The sequence below is a fragment of the Phalacrocorax aristotelis genome, chromosome 3 (genome assembly GCF_949628215.1).
Source record: "Phalacrocorax aristotelis chromosome 3, bGulAri2.1, whole genome shotgun sequence".
Taxonomy (NCBI): domain Eukaryota; kingdom Metazoa; phylum Chordata; class Aves; order Suliformes; family Phalacrocoracidae; genus Phalacrocorax; species Phalacrocorax aristotelis.
In genome coordinates this window covers 92,985,317-93,000,495 of record NC_134278.1, presented here as the reverse complement: position 1 = coordinate 93,000,495, position 15,179 = coordinate 92,985,317, and the positions used below count along the sequence as shown (strand labels likewise).

Sequence of the window (15,179 nt, the reverse complement as noted above, 5' to 3'; positions counted from 1 at the left end):
TAAACCCCACTTCTTCAGCAAATGTAAAGAAAGCAAATACAGTATTCTGCCTCTCCACTGTTGAGAAAAATAGGATGGCACCACCATTTCTGAAAGCCTAATTTTGCAGAGCTCTTATAAACAGTCAAAAACTGTGACTCTCAAACTGCTGCCATTATGTCCTCCCTAGACTATGTTCTTACTATTCCTTCTCTTCCACTATGGGATAGGATAAGGAACTGCAAAACAAGTGGAATGGCTCCTCAGCCACCTCAGCTCACAGTCCCAAGAGTGAATTTAAACAGCCATCATTTCCCAATTATGTTAAGCATGTGTGTAATTCCTTTCAGGACTGGAGGAAAATACTGCAGCTGGCCAGACAATTAGCAGGACATTATCGACAGCCTTTGTTTAACACAGTATTGCATTTTAGTTATTTCATTTTGAGACAGCACACCTTGAACAGGTGAGCCTGTGGCTCAAAAATTATTTTGAACATAAACACACAATTTATGCTTTCAATAAAGGACTAGGAAACAGAGGGGAAGGTGTTTCCTCCTTCCATCCAATGAAATATATTAGATGGATTCACTGTAACATAAATGAAGCCCTTGCTTGCTATTAAAAGATGATAAACTGACATTGTTCATGCACTTCCGTCAATTGCTGTAGTTGCAACTATAATTTCAGGAGATATGTAACTCGCATAGATACAAACGGTTATAACACATAGATTTTCATGACTGTATCTCTCCAGAGCAAAATTTTCTTTCCTACTTCTGTTCACTACAGATAATAATTTTAATCCAACTCGAGACTTACACGTATTGAAGAAACTGCTTTGTCTCCGTTGCTCAACTGTCACATTCCAGGGGGCAGAGATGGAACACCGTGTCTGGAAAGCCCATGCCAGGCTAGAATACGAACAGCAACTCCCTTTCACTGGCACAGAAGAAAACCCTGAGAATGAAGACAGACAGGTGTTTATATACAGCACATTTTCTTCTTTAAAACAGCATTTCCTGAAAACATACATACCAGAAGAAAAAACTGTACTATTTACTCATACAGCTTACTTTCCAAAGCGAATCAGACTTGAACCTTCTGTCTTGAAGCATAAAGCAAGTTGCAGAAGGGGAAGAAATATTGCAATAGAAAGCGTCACAAGGAAAAGAAGGGTAGAAGGCTTCTAATATTGCTGATGCAGTGAGAATGCACCCTCCAAAAGTAGAAATATTGTTCTAGCAGAAAAACATGCAATAATTTTCCTGGACACAATCAAAAGTGATAAATATATACATCATTAAATACTACATGCTATGAAAACCAAATCTGAAATCAGCCCAATGATCCTGTTCAATATCTTGCTTAATGATCTGGAACGTGGGGCAGAGTGTACCCTCAGCAACTTTGCGGACAATACAAAACAGGGAGGACTGGCTGATACGCCAGAGGGTCGTGCTGCCATCCAGAGGGACCTTGACAGGCTGGAGAAATGGGCTGACAGGAACATTATGAAGTTCAACAAAGTCAAGTGCAAAGTCGTGCACCCAGGGAGGAGCCACATACACCAATACATCCTGGGGGCTGAACGGCTGGATAGCAGCTTGGCAGAAAAGGACCTGGGGGATCCTGGCGGCCACCAAGATGACCATGAGCCAGAAATGTGCCCTTGCAGCAAAAAAGGCCAACAGCATCCTGGGCTGCGTTAGGTGGACTGTTGCCCTCTGTACTGAGCACTGGTGAGACACACCTGGAGCACCGTGTCCAGTTCTGGGCTCCCCAGTACAAGAGGCGTGGACATACTGTAGAATTGGACATTAGGAAAAGGTTCTTCACTCAGAGGGTGGTTGGTCACTTGAACAGGCTCCCCACAGAAATGGTCAGGGCATCAAGCTTGTCAGTGTTCAAGGAGTGTCTGGATGATGCTTTTAGTCATGTGGTTTAGTTTTAGGTAGTCCTGCAAAGAGCAGGGAATTGGACTTGATGATCCTTATGAGTCCCTTCCAACTTCAGATATTGTATGTTTCTATGAGAAAGTCCAGTGAAGGGTTACAAAGATGATTGAGGGATTGGAGCATTTCTCATAAAAGGAGCGTCTGAGAGAGCTGGGACCATTTAGCGTGGAGAAAAGCATGCTCAGGAGGGATCTTACCTATGTATATAAATATCTGAAGGGAGGGTATAAAGAAGACTGAGCCAGGCTCCTCTCATTGGTGCCCAGTGAGAGGACAAGAGGCAATAGGCGTAAATTTAAAAACAAAAAATCCCATCTGAATATAAGAAAACTTTTTTTTTTTTCCTCTCCGCTGAACATGGTCCTGGGTAATCTATTCTAGTTGACCCTGCTTTGAGCAGGGAAGGTGAACTAGATGATCTCCAGAGGCTTCCAACCTCAACTATTCTGTGATTCTGCAAAGTCGTGAACCTGACTTACTCTGGCACCTTGAAAGGAGAATGTACCTCCAGAAGTACCTTCCTCATGGCCCTCTGGATTTGATATTACAAGCTAGCCAGTTACACATGCTCTTATCTCCAGAACAGATTACTTCAATATAGCAGACATGGTGGTGCATTTCTGCCAGGTAGCTCAGCTAACGTAGACATGTTGCTATTCTATTAGCCAAAGGGAGCATGTTATAACTGCTAAGGCTCAGGTGCTTACCTACAACAATGAAAGCAAGATATACTTTCTTTTATTGACCAGCAGAGGGGTGGTTCTGAAGAATCCAAGTAAGGAATCCATATTTTTCCTACTTACATAATCAATCAATCCAAACAGTGTGCATATTCAACCAACTAAAAAGGGCTATACTGTCCTGAAATCAATTATTCAACATGTTATTTGGAAAATTGTAATAGAATTTTAAAAAATTTAAATTCTACCTCTTCCTAAACTACATCTAAATTCAATCTTTCCAGCTAGATTTTAAAAGCAGAACATAAGCATGATTTTTGTCATGTTCTATTACCATCCAGTATCAACAAAAGAACAATACATCATAGGAGTAACTGAAACATGGTGGGACTCCTCAAACGACTGGGGGATCGCAATGGACAGTTACAAGCTCTTTCATAAGGACAGGCAAGGTAGAAGAGGTGGAGGAGTCGCACTCTACATCAAGGAACACCTTGAATGTATTGAAGTCAACTATGGTGATTGCAACTGCTCTATCGAATGCCACTGGGTTAAAGTCAAAGGGGTCATCTCCAAGCAGGACCTCACAGAGGGCATCTGCTATCGACCTCCTAACCATGTTGATGAAGCCGACGAAGCGATATTTGGGGCACTAAAGCAAGCTTCTGGCCAACAGAACCTGGTCCTGATGGGTGACTTCAACTACCCAGACATCGCTGGAAGAACAATAGGGCAGTTTGCATGTCATCCACCAAGTTCCTGGAATGTATAGAGGACTGTTTCCTGATACAAATGTCAGATGTGCCAGCCAGGAAGGAGGCACTGCTGGACTTGCTATTCACAAACCAAGAAAGCCTGCTCTGTAATATCTTGGTTAGTGATAGCCTTGGCTGCAGTGACCACAATATTGTGGAGTTTGGGATCCTGCTGAGTGTGCTGAAGGTCAGCTCTAAGACAAGGATTCTTGATTTTAGAAGAGCAAACTTCAGCGCACTCAGGGCTCACTTGGGAGGGATTCGATAGGAGGCTTCCATGGAATACAAAGGAGCTAGTGAGAGCTGGGAATTCTTCAAGAACTCTCTATTGGAAGCACAAAGCCAATTTATCCCCTACAAAGGAAAAGGAAGTAAGCGGAGCAAGAGGCCCCCATGGCTCAACCATGACTTCCTGGGTCTACTCAAATCCAAAAGGGAAGCACACCAGAAATGGAGAAGTGGAGGATTATCTGCTGAGAACTACAAGGGCATAGCCAGAGAGTGCAGAAATGCAGTCAGAAAAGCAAAAGCCCAAATTGAATTGAAACTGGCTGTAGACATAAAAAATAACAAGAAAGGGTTCTTCAGACATGTCAACCACAAGCAGAAAAAGAAGGAAAACGTAGGCCCACTGTTAAACAGAAAAGGACAATCAATCACCAATGATGCAGAAAAGGCAGAGGTCCTCAACACCTTCTTCACCTCAGTCTTTACCAGCACTGTAGGGTCCCAGGCTTTGGGAACAAAATTGCCGATTGACCCAAACACCAACCCGCTATCAGTGAAGGAAGAGTTAGTATATGAATTACTACACGAGCTTGACCCCCACATGGGCCCTGATGACATTCACCTGAGGGTGTTGAGAGCGCTTGCTGACATCATCGCAAGGCCACTCTCCATAATCTTTGAGAAGTCACGGAGAACGGGGGATGTCCCGGAGGACTGGAGGAAGGCAAATGTTACCCCTACCTGCAAGAAGGGCTCAAGGGAGGATCCAGGTAACTATAGGCTCATTAGCCTTACTTCAAACCCTGGGAAAGTTACTGAACGAATCCTCCTCAGGGCCATCACAAGTCAATTGAAGCACGTGATTGGGAAAAGCCAGTCTGGCTCCACTAAAGGCAGATCATGCTTGACAAACCTGGTGGCCTTCTACGACAAAGTGACTTGCCTGGTTGACATGGGGCAGGTGGTGGACATTGTTTACCTGGACTTCTCCAAAGCCTTTGATACGGTCCCCCACAGTCTCCTCCTGGAGAAATTGATGTGTTACGGTCTAGACAAGTGGTCTGTGCAGTGGGTGGGGAACTGGCTGATGGGCCGCACCCAAAGGGTGGTGGTAAATAGCTCTTTCCCAAACTGGCAACCTGTCACTAGTGGGGTCCCCCAGGGATCGATACTGGGCCCAATCTTATTCAATATCTTCATAAGTGATCTGGATAACGGCATCAAGTGTAGCCTGATGAAGTTTGCAGATGACACCAAGTTGAGTGGGGAAGTAGACACTCCAGAAGGGAGAGCTGCTCTGCAGGGAGATCTGGATAGGCTGGAAGAGTGGGCCAGCAAGAACCTTATGAAGTTCAACAAGGAAAAGTATAAGATCATGCACCTGGGAAAACATAATCTGGGAACGCAGCACAGACTGGGATCCACCTGGCTGGAGAGCAGCTCTCTGGAAAGGGACCTGGGGGTCCTGGTGGAGAGGAAGCTCAACATGAGCAAACAGTGTGCTGCTGCGGCCCAGAAGGCCAACATGATGCTGGGTTGCATCAAAAAGGGCATTGCCAGCAGAGATAAAGAAGTCATTATCCCACTCTACCCAGCGCTTGTCAGGCCACACCTGGAGCACTGTGTACAGTTCTGGTCCCCTCTATACAAAAAGGATGTGGACAGGCTGGAAGGGGTCCAGAGAAAGGCCACCAAGATGATCAGAGGACTGGGGAGTCTGCCATACGAGGATAGGCTGGGAGAACTGGGTTTGTTCAGCCTTGAGAAAAGGAGGCTTAGAGGGAATCTCATCACCATGTACCAGTACTTAAGGGGTAGTTACAAAGAAGATGGAGACTCCCTTTTTACACAGAGTCACATGGAGAGGACAAGGGGGAATGGACACAAGCTGCTCTTGGGGAGATTCTGACTGGACACGAGAGGGAAATTTTTCACACTGAGGACAGTCAACCATTGGAATAATCTCCCCAGGGAAGTGGCTGACTCAACCACGTTGGATACTTTCAAGAGTCGTCTGGACAGAGTGCTGGGCCATCTTGTCTAGACTGTCCTCTTGCTAGGAAGGTTGGACTAGATGATCTCTGAGGTCCCTTCCAACCTGTGATTCTGTGAATACATTTTTTGAAGTCAGCTCTTTCTAGGCAAATAACAATCAGTTCAGTTAACTGGGGTAACATAGCAGGAAGTTCTAAAAAGTTCCTTCGAAAGTAGCCTTAAAAGGTGAATTTATTGTCATTTACTTCTACGAAAAGTTAAAGTTGACAATAAAACTCCATTATGAAAATTTTGTGAAAAACTATTAATTTTCACAAAATAAAAAGCAGCCTAGAGAAAAAAAAAAAGGCAGCAAAAAATAGGAATAGAAGATTCTTAACTCTCTAGTTAAATTCACAGAGAATGCAGAACATATCAGTTAGTCATAGTATGAGACACATAGAATATGCTAGTCACTACCCAAACACTTCCTTTTACTTCAAACTGCTACTGAACTAGCAGCCTCTCCTAATACGAACTACATAGTGTTAATAACTCTATAAACACTCAAGTTTTGAGTTGTTTTGTTTTTAATATGCATTTAATGACAAACTGTTAATCTAAAAGATTAAATTAACAGCTCATCTGAGAATAATTGTCACTAAAATTATGTGAGGTATTTATCTTTTGGAATGGCATGCAATTAAAGAATTTATTTTTTTTAAAAATAACATCGTGTATCTACAACTAATTTAAAATTGCACTGTGTGGCAGTATTTATAATTTCCCTTGTTGCACCCTTTAATTGCCTACAGCTGGAAACTGCCTCCAAATAACTTGCAAAATCTAATTCCATCTTCTTCATGCACTTACGTATTTTTTCATACCTCAAACATGACTTGAAGTGGCACACTTCACATACTTCCTGTTGCCCTATAAATGATCTTTTCACATACATAAGCCCATCTACTGATAATTTCCTTGAATAAGCTTCTTTTAATACAAAGACATAACAACTCCTAGGTCTTAATACTTTTTTGAGAAAAATGAGAAAAGAAAATCTGGACATTTATGTACAGATGCACTGGTTCAGGCTAGTGCCCTAAGCAGCTCAGTATTCTGCCTCCACCAAGCACTACAAACAGCTGCCTGCAGAAGAGTAAAAAGTGAGCAAATATGTACAATACTGTCCTCTGCAGTTTCTCAGTCTCTGACTATTTTCAGTAGAGGTGATATCCTCAGAACCATGTAAACATCTTGCATCCACAACATTCCTTGGTAAGGAGTTCCACACACCTACTACTGACCACATAATGAACGAGGTGCTTTTTAGTATTCTTATTTTCAGCCTGCCTTTTATTAGCTCCATGGCATAGTTATCAGGTCAGAAGAGAAAGTCAATTCCTATCCACTCCACATGTGATCTAGCAGACTTCTCATACTTCTCCAGGAAGCCTTTTCAAGACTGAGGAGTTCCAGCCTACTCAGCTATCGCTATAGTAATCATGGTGACCCTCCTCCCCTTTGAACCAGTCTTCTCCAGTTGTGATTTAGTCTTTTGGATATGAAGGGATTTAGAACTTCATCACCTTATATTTATCTACATTGCAATTAATTCACCATTTTATTGCCCATTCACTCATGTCCAGTCAGCATTTCTTTTCTACTTTAAATAACTTGATACCATCACCAAAATTAACTACCTTGCTGCTGAACCCCTTTTCCAGTGAGCTTATGAACATGCAAACTAGTACAGCTGTTTATGGAATTCCACTGGTGATCTCCATCTGACAAAAGAGCTCCAACACTCATCCCTACCTTTCAGTGAATTATTTAAACATACCACGACCTCCTCTCATATGCCGCATCTGCTGAACTTCTTAAAAGTCTGTGGTGAGGAACTCTGCTAAAAGCTATTTGGAAACCATGCATGTAGTGCATTAACTGGATCACCGTTATCCTACTGACTCTCTCAGACAAACCAGCAAACACACCCAAGCTCCAACAGATTTGTAAGGTTGAGTTTTCCATTACTAAAGGCATGCATAATATTTTTATCAAGCTTTTTTTAAAAGATTGGTGCCATTTTTACCACCTTCCACCCTTCAGGTACCAAATCAATTTCAAAGGGGAGGTTACACACTCTTATTAGTAATTCATCTTTTTCATCCTGGAGTTCTCTTAGAATTCTTTTGTGAATAGTTTCTGATTCTGCTAACGATCATCCTGCAGATTTGTCCCATAACCTCTTTCACAGTTATTTTAATTTCAGAAATATCCGCTAACTCTTACCACCATCACCACCAAGGGGTACCATACGGAAATCTCTTGTTTCTTTTTCCAGTGAATAATGATGCAAAGAATCAATTTAGCTTTTCTGCCTTGCCATCGCTGAGCACCCCTCTTATATCCTGTTTGTTAAACTGGCTCTACAGACATTCACTTTGAGTTATCTACTGAAGCAACATTTTATTAGCTAAAATGAGATAAATAACTGGTCAAGATTCAGAACATCAGGAACACCACTAACTGTCTGGGCCAGGCTCAAACGTACATCAAAACATTACAGTGAGAAAGTCATTGCTTTGTTTGAATTGGTCCTCTGGACTTCTAGCATGGGAGGTGATGGTTTCTTTCCCAGTTCTGTAATACAAAAGCATATTCTAAATTCTCTTCCTATGAAACAATACATTCATTTGGAAAACAAAACATAAGAGAGTATTAGACAGTTTACTTCATTAACAAAAATATTTGCAATGCAATTTTGTTTTGGTTGTTAGTTTCAGAAGATGGTAACCTTTTTTTTTTTTGCTAATGAAAGTAGGAGTAAAACAATGATGGAAATCTGAAAAAAGTCTATAAAGAGGCAATAAAACCAGGACAAAATGACAAGAGTAAGAAGAATCAAGAGGCAGTGGAATCAGATTAATAACTGCTGCAGAAATAAAATTCTGACAGAAGGGCTGGGGCACAGAAGAGGAAAAAAGTCAAATGTAAGACAAAGAAGCAGCCAAATAAACACTGGTGTGATAGAAAAAGGTCAGATGATCTTCAACTGATCTCAAGATGTCTGGCAATCCAACATTATTTTAAAAAGGTACTATAATGAATTGTAATAGTCAGATATTGTAAAAGTTGTTAAAGCCCAGGGTGAGACTTCACTGAAACCAGTGACAAATCTCCTATTTTCTTTAAGGATTCAATCTCTTTGAAAGTGAGAGCAATTTATACTTTTAATACTGGCAGTGAGAGAATACCAGTTCTGAGCTGGCAATCAAAATTATATCTCTAGGAAAGCCTAGGGCTGTGTTGACCATATTCTGGACACTGGGAGATGAGACTGTTTTGGTCTCTGTATTGCAGCAGGGCAAAAGAGGGAGGAGGAAGACACAGCAAAAAAAACCTCCCAAACCCACATGATTCCTGAAGTCTGAAACACCAAGTGCTGGTATTTAATAAAGTATACCCACACACTCCTCTACACATACTGCTACCAAGGGAACAGACACTTTGAAAGGAGAGCAAAGAATAAAATATTTATAGAATATAAACAGTTTTGAAATGTCACATCTCAGTAAAACAGCATTTTGACATGTAAGTACTGTACAGTTAATGCATCACATCCTCCATTCCCTACGCATGCTCCAAACATCCCTGATGGGACTTTTATTTAAAATTTAAAATGTCTCTTACAATAAGCTATTCAAAACTGAAAAGTTTGTAAAAGCAAGGCAGGTCATGAATGCTGGACTGATGTCTTGCCACCAGCAAAAGACATGTCAACAAAGCAGAAAAAAACCCCATGCTTACTATATTTAAGTCATGCTCTGCACTAACATTAACTCCCCAGTGATCCTTACTTCCCTGCTACAAATGTTACAATTAAAACCCTGCACTGACTATTAAGTGTTGCCCTTTGCTAGCTAAATACAAAATTATATAGAAGTATAAATATAGATATATCCATAAAACCATTTCATTCTTCTCACAAGCTGCAACAGAAGAGTGAATCTCAAGACAGGTGGAAAAGTAAACCTAATGGGTTAACAGTCTAATTTCTGCAAACTTTAAATTCCTAATAGATTTCTTTCTAACACTCACCCTCGTTCATATACAAGTCTACTACTTTAATATACCTGTTTCATTATAACTTTCCTAACCTTTATTTCAGCTACATACAGGTTTAACATGCCACTTTTAGGAGATTTATGCACAGGGTGCAGCATCTGTCACCACCTACAATGCCCAAAATTGACATGCATTGCCATTTGTTTGCTGTATCACCTAACATTCTGAAAGATAGTAAGCATCCGGGACATCCACATATTTACCTTACTAGCGAATGCAGTGTTCAGCAAGCCTGAGTGCTAATTTTTTTTTTAAACAATTGGCAACAATGTAATAATCCCCTCTACTCCTATAATTATTTTCCACAGGAATTAAATACTGAAAACTGTTCTTACTCAAGTTCCATAGCTGAGAGAAAGAAACACTGCATGAAGTTGGTTTCACCAGTAAGAACTGCACTGCAAAAAAAAACCTTTTAAAAAGAGCCATCAAGATGCTTATTGTGTGGTTATAATTAGACCTTTGGAAAAATTGCTCAAGTATAGTTCCAGATATACCTATGGGAGGCTCTAAGCTGAAATAATCACAGCATTCTCAAAAGGCTTATGTACAAGGAAACAGAGATGTTCTGATTAAATTCCAGATTGCAGTTCTGCAGATATCAAGCACTATTAACTTAGCCTCTAATGGGCCGTGAAGGGGTTTTTTTTTGCCTGGTTTCTCTGTTTGACATTTTGCTTGCTGCTTTTTATTCAAATGAAACTGTTATGCACAGAAATAACGCACTCTATACAAACAATCACAACAGAGACAACACTTCAAAATCATTACTATTTTTGTCACATCATCTCATAAGTGGTCAAGAAAGGCCCATGTAGTAATTAAATCTTTGCGCTGATACAAACTGCTTTTACAAAAAATCCTCCAGCTACCCTGGAAAATTTTAGATGCAAAGAACTTAATTTCTCAAGCTAAAACCATGCATTTAAAAATCACTGCACATGGAAAGGTTCACTATCTTCCTGGGCTAAACACAGAACACAAAGGTAAGCAAATGAGAAGGAGCTAGAGGGTCACACCTGAAAAGGCACAGATTATTTTAATAAATTATTTAGGAGCAGTTGCAGTCTTTTACTTTTCCTGGCCTAACTGCACAAAATTTTTTTCTTTAGGATATACTCTGTGACTAGACAGTAAAAATGTTTCCCTCCTCCAAGGGAACACCACTGGCCTGCTTTCAAACCTTCCCAAATGCTCAGTTTGGCTACAGAACTTCATTATAGACTGCCCTGAGGAAGAAGAGAGACCAGAAATTCATTAACTGCTTAAATTTTTTTTTTTAGGAGTGGAGGCAAGGAAGTTTTTAGAGGACTGTAGAAGCTACAAAAACCTAGAGAACTTTATTTTGCCTTTCATGGTGGAGGAGAAAGAAGGGACATCCTCCTCTGATGAAAGCAAAAAACATGCCCAGCTTCCAGGTGTTCTAATACTAACCTCGAATACACTTTTACCAATGTAATCTGGCCTTTCTTCCCACCTCGGTCACCAGCTTTCCCTGAGAACACACAGGCATTAATTTAGTTCATCCTGACTTTTGCCTAGAACTTAAGTGCACACAAGCTACCTGGGCTGTATAAGGGATTCTGAGACAGGTTCACCAACATTTTTTAGCGGGATGCATAGCTGATGGCATACAATGACTCCAACGACAGAAATCGCTTTGGAGATAAAGTGAAAACAAAAGGAGACAGAAAGACATAGCATGTATCCCAAAGCTGTCTCCAGCACTGCAGATTTCCCCCTGTAAGAAGTTCCCACAGTACACGTGTACTTTTCATCAGGACCCTTTTAGACTCCTCACTGGGTACATGCAGGCTAGCTGAATCCAAAATGCTTATCATTAGGGGATGCCAACAATCCAGAGGAAAGCAAAGAGATGAAGAGAATTTTTTCCTGCTCCTACCAGTTGCTACCCAGGAGAACCTACCAAAGGGATTCACAGCTGCAAGGTCATAAGGACAACAGCATGAGAAAAAGGGGAAAATATTGTCCCAAAGGCTCTGCAACAGTGCCAGGGCAGCTTGGGTGAAAGGGGACAGAACTGCTGAAAGGCAGGCAGGAAAGTTGCAAATGAAGGGTACTTAGCAATACAAAGGTTAAAGTGCCCCTGGCACTGCAGTAACTACACCTACACAGCCTTAAGTTTGTGTCAAAACCTCAGCAGTATTCACTGTTTATACAGTATACTGCTTAAACAGTATACACTGTATACTGAAAAGACTTAAATTTTCTCTAACGAGAAGGACGCAGGTCAAAAAAAATCTATATAAACATTAACTATATATTTAGAAAATGCCACCCAGCAAAAGTTTTCAGTTATACAGTATCATTTCTCCTTCACCAAAAGACAATTTTCTAGCCATAGCTTTTGAAGGAAAAATGCAAAGCCAACTCTGACCCTTCATGGAAAAGATATACATGCTCGCCTTTCCTCCTCAGTATACTTAAATGTATTATTTTTTCCAGTAGAGGTTAGAGTTTTGAAAAGTGACTGCAGAGGATTAAAATCCAGAAAGAAGTGGCTACTGAGGAATTCAGCAAGTCTAGAAAACAAATTTAGATTCCTATCAATTAAAAATATCCAGGAAGACATAAGAGGAGAAGGGCAGACAGAATGGGAAGAAAACAATACTTGAACTACAAAGCAAACCACCTCACTCCATTATCCTAAGGCCTACATTACTGCCCAGATTACTCTGATGGGATGAGTGATATAGGTTTGCAAAGGCATAGCTGGCCTGCCCCAAACCTGGCGAGGATGAGTGAGATCTGCATGCCTAAAGGCCATTTATGAAGTACATGTTTACTGCATGTGGAGAAACAAACATGGAAATTCATAAGTAGTGACAGCAGCAACCCTGCCCACTAATGACAATGCAAGTGTAAAGCTAGTTATTTCACAAGGTATTAATCATAATTCCTGCCCTGGAGAAGAATAACACATGCAAGAGCAACTAGGTTCATGCTACCTAGCAAAATACAGGCTTTAAAAAAATATTTGTTTGGAAAGTCCCATTGACATTGTTTAAATATGAAACAGAATTCTCATCTAGCTCTTGTAGGACCCAGAGCGATTGAACAGACAAGGGAATATATGCGACTGTGGTGTGTTCTGATCCACGCACATACAGAGCAGCTCTTGCTTCTCCAAGGGTTGTTTTCGAGTTAATTACTTGCCATTTATTATTGTGCCACAGTAGCCATTGCTGAGTCTCACAGATGGAGCTGAGTCCAACAAACAGCAAAGCACTTTTTCCACACTGGAATTAATACAGTGGAGGGAAAAATCAGTGCAAGGGCTTATAAAATACAGCGCGCGTGTGTACAGACACCCACGTATGACGGCGACCAGCCGCCTCCGGCGCACAGACGCGCCCTCTCTCGCGTCCCCGGCAGCCCCGCCGCTATGACCCCAGAGCGGGCCGGCAGCTGGCCGCAAGGGGAACAGATTGCTCTCGCCACAGGGAGCTCTCACCGGCGCGAAGGCGGCCGGGACGCAGCACGCCCGCCCTCCCTGCACACACATGCAGGGCACCGCCTCCCGTGGGGACTGCCCGCACCGGCCCGCTGCCACGGGAGACGGGCCCACGAGCGGTGACCGCCTACCCCCCACCCCGAGGAGGCGCCCCCGGCACCGCGTCCTCCCCCATCACCTCGCCACGCCGCTCGGAAGGCGCCATAGCTGCACGCCCTGCCGATCGCCACCACCGCCGCCGCCATACCGGCCCCTTCCCCCACCACAGGCCACCGCGCTTAGCTGCCCTGCGCGCTGCCTGATGAGAAAGTGAAGGCAGCGAGCCACCGGCTCGGAGGAAAACTAGGGCGAAGCGGCGAAAACCGACGGCTGACACTTGGCTGAAGACTTACTGAAACGCCCCCACCGCCCCGGCCCCTTCCCGCCAGCAGCTGCACAGTTAAAAGTCCAACAGGCAAGCGTCAGAACAGCTCCACAACAGAGGCCCGTCGCAGGACCCCAACGGCTGCCGAGGCCCTGCCCGACGGTGGGGCGGGCGTTGAGGGCTGCTGGGAAGCAGGTCTCCACCGTGGCCTGAGGGGGTTGAAGTAAATAGCCGGTGCCGGCAGCTCTGGGTGTGGGCTGCGGGTGCGGCGTGGGGCTCGGCGGAGCTCGGGGTCTGCGCTGGGGCTGGCGCCGGGCTCTGCCCAGAACAGAACCTCGCGTGAACAGCGGGGCTCGCACGGTTTTCCTGGGGGTTACGGTCTCTGTTCCGGTGGTTGCGTTCCCCTTTCGCGCACCTGCGGTGCAGTGGGCTGTGCAGGGCTTCTAGCGGGTGGGGGCTCGGGCTTCTCAGAGGCAGCGTTTTTCTCCGTGGCTCTGCGTTGCTGCTCAGAATGACAGCCAAAGCATGCTTGCGCTTGTGGCAGGAAGATGCGCGGGGGAGGTTTAGGTTGGGTATTAGGAAAAGGTTCTTCACCCAGAGGGTGGTGGAGCACTGGAACAGGCTCCTCAGGGATGCGGTCACGGCGCCAAGCCTAACAATACTCGAGGAGCACTTGGACAATGCCTCAGATACATGGTGGGAATTTGGGGCTGCCCTGTGCAGGGACAGGAGTTAGACTCGATGATCTTTGTGGGTTTCTTCCAACTCAGGACATTCTGTGACTCTATGAATGCTGGTGGCCATTGGATCCAAAGGGCTAAGTGAGCTCCAGCAGAAGCTGTTCCCTGCATTGATGAACTTTGCAACTTTGCCTGTGGCTTAGAAGGCTCCCCTGTGCCTGACAGCAGTGCTGTCAAACACAGCTTGCAGTCTCCCCACAGCTCTGTTACTCCCCTGAACTGCAGCAGGTTAAGTACCAAATGCTCTTTAGGAACTGCTCAAGACCCTGAACTAGCTTAAACAGCAAGTGTAACAAGAAGATCTGGCAGTTCAGCATGCTGCATGTGCCTTGTACTGTTTGGTGTACCCTTGGGGCGGGAACCATCTCCTACTCTTGCACAGTGCCTACCACTGTGGCTATGAGGCATTATGTAAAGAATGAAAAGGCAGAATGCTAGGGGATGAATTCTTGCTTTTTCCGAACAGTTTTTGGGGCAGGGAAAACTGCTGGACATGATCCACAGCAGCTTTTTTCCCCACTTACTTTTCTGCCTTCAGTGTGGCAAAGCCAGTAGAGTTAATGGTGTGAATGCCCTCTTCTGCAATACAGGCATTTTCATATCCTGCATTACCATTCTTCTTCCTGATGAATACTAGTTCCAGTATTAAAGACTACAGTAATAACAAATAGCTTGATTTGCATGAGTGAGCAGAAGCACACAACCTGCAATGTGTTCGGTATTTGTCATATATTCAACATGTAACACAATGATTGCTTTGTACCTTATGGAACAAAAATGTACTGAGAAGTTGTAAAGAAGAATTTCCTGTAGTGTGCTGACAGACCAGCTGCTGGCAGAAAATTGATGCGAGACATAATATTTCAAACAGGATTTTTATTTTAGCTTCAGGAACTTT

The 15,179-nt window shown here is 43.3% G+C and overlaps 1 pseudogene; it reads right to left on the bottom strand.

Moving 5' to 3' along the window:
• LOC142055069 (small ribosomal subunit protein uS5m-like) overlaps nt 1–13,466 on the bottom strand; it is a 71,150-nt pseudogene extending 57,684 nt beyond the window's left edge.
• Between the last annotated feature and the right edge of the window lie 1,713 nt (nt 13,467–15,179).